General features: G+C 40.0%; 1 pseudogene; it reads right to left on the minus strand.

Moving 5' to 3' along the window:
• Positions 1-1,293: 1,293 nt before the first annotated feature.
• On the minus strand, positions 1,294-2,126 carry LOC115864170 (ubiquitin thioesterase OTUB1 pseudogene; annotated as a pseudogene).
• Positions 2,127-4,392: the final 2,266 nt, after the last annotated feature.

Raw genomic sequence — 4,392 nt, forward strand, 5'->3', positions numbered from 1 at the left:
TATTATATTTTGTCATATGCCTTTTTGGGTTGATTGAGATGATCATGTGTTTTTTCCCCCCCATTCGTCAATGTGGTGTATTACATTGATTGATTTTTCTCATGTTTAACCACCCTGCATTTCTGAAATAAATCCCACTTGGTCATGATACATAGTTATTTTGATACGCTGTTGGATTTGTTTGATAATATCATTGAGGGTTTTCACATATATATTCATAAACAATATTGATTTGTAGTTTTCTTTGCTTTTGATGTCTTTTATCTGGCTTTAGTATTGAGGTTATGCTGGCCTTATAGAGTGAGTTAGGAAGTGTTCCATCCTTTTCTATTTTTTTCATGAGCTTGAGAAGAATTGTTGTTAATTCTTTAAATGTTTGGTAGAACTCAGCAGTGAAGCCAACTGGTCCTGAACTTTTCTTCGTTGGGAGGTTTTTGTTTACTGTCTTGATCTCTTTACTTGTTATAGGTCTGTTGAGATTTTTTATTCCTGAGTTTAAATAATTTGTGTTTCTAGGAATTGGTCCATTTTATCTAAGCTATATAATTTTTTTTTTTTGCGGTACGCGGGCCTCTCACTGTTGTGGCCTCTCACGCTGTGGAGCACAGGCTCTGGACGTGCAGGCTCAGCGGCCATGGCTCACGGGCCCAGCCGCTCTGCAGCATGTGGGATCTTCCCGGACCGGGGCACGAACTTGTGTCCCCTGCATCGGCAGGCGGACTCTCAATCACTGCGCCACCAGAGAAGCCCCTAAGCTATATAATTTGTTGGAGTAAATTGTTCATAGTATTCTCTTACAATCCTCTATATTTCTGTAAAAATCATTTATAATATCCCCTTTCATTTCTGATTTTAGTTATTTGTGTTCTCTTTCTTTTTTTATTGTTAGTCCAGCTAAAGATCTGTCAATTTTGTTAACCTTTTCAAAGAACCAACTTACAATTTCATTGATTCTATCTATTATTTTCCTATTCTGTTATTGATACCACTCTGATTTTTATTACTCCCTTACTTCTGCTAGCTTTGGTTTTACTTTGCTCTTATTTTTCTACTTTCTTAAAGTACAGAGTTAGTTTATTGATTTGAGATTTTTTTTTTAAATGTAAATGTTTAGAGTTATATATTTCTCTTTGAATACTGCCTTCACTGCATCCCATGAGTTTTGTTTGTTTTTGGTTTTGGTTTTTTACCACCAGCATCCCTTTTAACAAAACATGGAAGATTTTATGACAGGGAAAGTGGGAAGAGTAAAATATGACCTTTTTAAAACCACAAAAAGCCTTCTGTACATGTCTAGCACCTGGCAGAGGGCAGGGCAGGCAGTGCAGTAGCAGGCCGGAGCCAACCTTTTTTATAGATAATATCATAGTGTCCAGGTCAGTAGAGAAGTTAGACCTTGGGTTCTGAGCCCTTGAGGAAGATGTGTGTGTGTCAGTAGTGCCATAATCACTGCAGGACATGTACTCCACCTGGATGAAGATGCTGAGGGCCTGAGTCAGTGTGATGATGTGGATGTGGTCATTCTCCTTGCACATGGCTTCCACTTCCTGATGGCAGAACTCCTTGACAGTTTTCCCACTTTCCATGAAGTGCTTGAAGAACTTGCTCTTAAGCTGCAGGTAGCTGAGGTGAGCAGCCCCAGACAGACCACCAGGTAATCAGAGTTACTCTGGTTTTTGAAGGAGGCCAACAGGTCTGCTACTGAGGTTCACTTCTCTACATGCTCAGTCAAGTTCATGGATATGTTGTGGAAAGCCTCAACAGTGGACCTAGCCCTGGGACACCAGGTCCTCTTTGCTCTTAGCAGGCATATCCTTGAACCACTGCAATTCCTTCCTGTCATCCAGCAGTGCCTCCAAGTGGGAGAATCTGAAAGCTCAATAGATACAGTTCCCATCAGGCCTGATCTTGCCAATATACGACTACTTTTCGTGGAGGTTCTTGATCTCATGCTGCTAGACACTGTCATCCTCAGCATACTCTTTGCACAGAACTGAGAGCTCCAGATGCTCAGAGACCAGAGAGTTCTGCACAGCATTCTCTTGCTGACCCATGATGGCTTCAGCACAGACAAGACAGTTAACACCTTTGGAGCTGCTGCCCAGATGTTTCTTCTTCTGCTCCATAAGTTTTTTTTTTTTTAATTAATTCATCTCTAATTATTTTCTAATTGCCTTTGTGATTTCTTATTTGACCCAGTGATTACTTAAGAGTGTGCTTTCCATATATTGGCGAATTTTCCAGTTTTCTTACAAAACTATAACTTCATTGTGATCGGACAATATATTTTCTATGATTTAAATGTTTTAAAATTTATTGAGGATTGTGTTGTGGCCTATTAATGTGTCTCAGTGTATGTCTCTTTGAGTTTATCCTACGTGGGATTTGTTGAGCTTCATGGCTTTATAGATTCATGTTTTTCATCAAATTTGGGAACTTTTCAGCCAGTATTTCTTCAAATATTTTTTTCTGCCCCTTTCTCTCTCTCATCTCCTGCAATCTGGAAATCAGATTCACCCCCTTTCCCTAGGGTTTGATGATTTTTTTGTTTGCTGAATGCTGTAGTTCATTTGTTTGATGACTTCCCCAAACTGTTTTTGCAAAGGCTTGTTGTGTATTCCTTGTTGTGTGTGGCCACTGTGGTCTTTATACCTTAGCTTATGTTCAGCTAGAAGTTTGACATGGATTTCTTTGAATGCCAGTGCTGAACAAACAACACCTCTCCAAGTATTTTCAGGTTGACTCTATGCCAGGGCACTCCTTCAGCACTCAGGCAGGCTTGCACTGACTGTAGGGATCTGTCTGAGGTAAAAGCTTAGTGTATTCTCAAGTCTTCTCTGAGCATTCATCATACTCTGGACATGCACATGATTTTCTGTATTTCCCTGCATATATGCCTGCTTTTACATGTTCTAATTTACTAAAGAAACTCTCCTCAGCTTTTGTTCTCAGGCCTTAGGTGGTCTTTTGTATGTTTTGACTATAATCCTTTGCCCCAGGCAACTGAGGTTTGTTAGTTTGGCTGGCTGTGTTTTTGAGCAATACCCACTGTTTTTATGGCTTGAGTTTCTAGTTAGATGAAACAGAGGTGAGCGCCTTGTACTAGTCCTTCAGGTCACACTTGGTGGATAATTTCTACTCTGCTCCCTGCTGAACCAGGGACCAGGGTCCTATGGTGGGAATCTGAATTGCTGCTGCTTTGATATCACCACCATTCTGGGGAGGGGATGGCGCGTGAATGAGTAAAAATGCCATAAAGCTTTCCTACTGTCTCAAAGTTGCCTTTTTTTTTTATTCGACATCCACTTAGTTGCTGTAAACCTTTGACTGTTTTCCAGAGCTCTGATAAAGTTGATTCTAACAATTTCTTCTTGTTTTTCAACGTTTTTTTTTTTGTGTGGAGAAATGAGAGCTCTGCCATTTTGCCAATGTCACTCCCACTCTAAAATTAACCACTTCATTCTTTTGGAAAGGCTTAAGAGACTCCTACAATTTCAACTGGAAGAAGCTTTTGTGATCATGTAGTCTGGTAGTTTGTAACCCTTCTCCCCAGAGCACCAGGGGTTCCATGGCATTCCCTCAGGGACACTCAGAATGTTTGAGGCTCTTTACTGTCACTCTCCTCCATTTTCACCTGTCATTCAGAGTTTGTCACTATTATTATTATTTTTTAACGGTAAGTTTTCATTTGAATCAAGAATTTTTAGCTTAAAAAATTTTAGAAATCATTGATTTATATCAAGTGCTTAGTTCAGAGCTAGGCAAAGAAGGTTCAGGTTCCTTATTCAAAGTCATCAAGTTTCCAGGCTACTCAGCCAGGTAGCTGGACTAAGACATGTAGGCTTGCTTGGCAGGATAATAACTTGGTGGCTTTGTTCCACAGTTAACTAGGGTAAAAGCACTGTGCTATGTAGGGGAAGGCAGGAGAAGGAGATTATTGTGGCATTTCTCAATCCTTTTCTAACATCCTGAACAATCTAGTTTTTGCTCCAAATGTGCATCCTCTGTCAGCACAGGTAGGTCTACAGTTGACCAGATTTGAATCTTCTTGGAGGGTAGCTTGTCAACTATCTATTGTTACTGTAGAATGCCTGCCTCACTTCCTTCACCGTCATCCCAGGAGTTAGCAAAGTATTTTTTCTTCCCACATATATTTCTCTTCCCTAGAGGAGATATAGAAAATAAAATTTTCTCCATCTTGTTACATTTTCTGTTCCACTTATCTACGGCCGCTAGCTCTGAATACGTAAGAATATTACATGGTGGTAGTGAAACTCTTTTCTGTTTTTCACTGTTTTTGAGCAATAGAAGGGAGATTAAGTGATTACTGAACAAGACATTGGTACCCAGGAAGAACATGGGACACCACACATGATATCAAGGTAGACCTAA

Source organism: Globicephala melas, chromosome 12, assembly GCF_963455315.2.
Source record: "Globicephala melas chromosome 12, mGloMel1.2, whole genome shotgun sequence".
Taxonomy (NCBI): Eukaryota; Metazoa; Chordata; class Mammalia; order Artiodactyla; family Delphinidae; genus Globicephala; species Globicephala melas.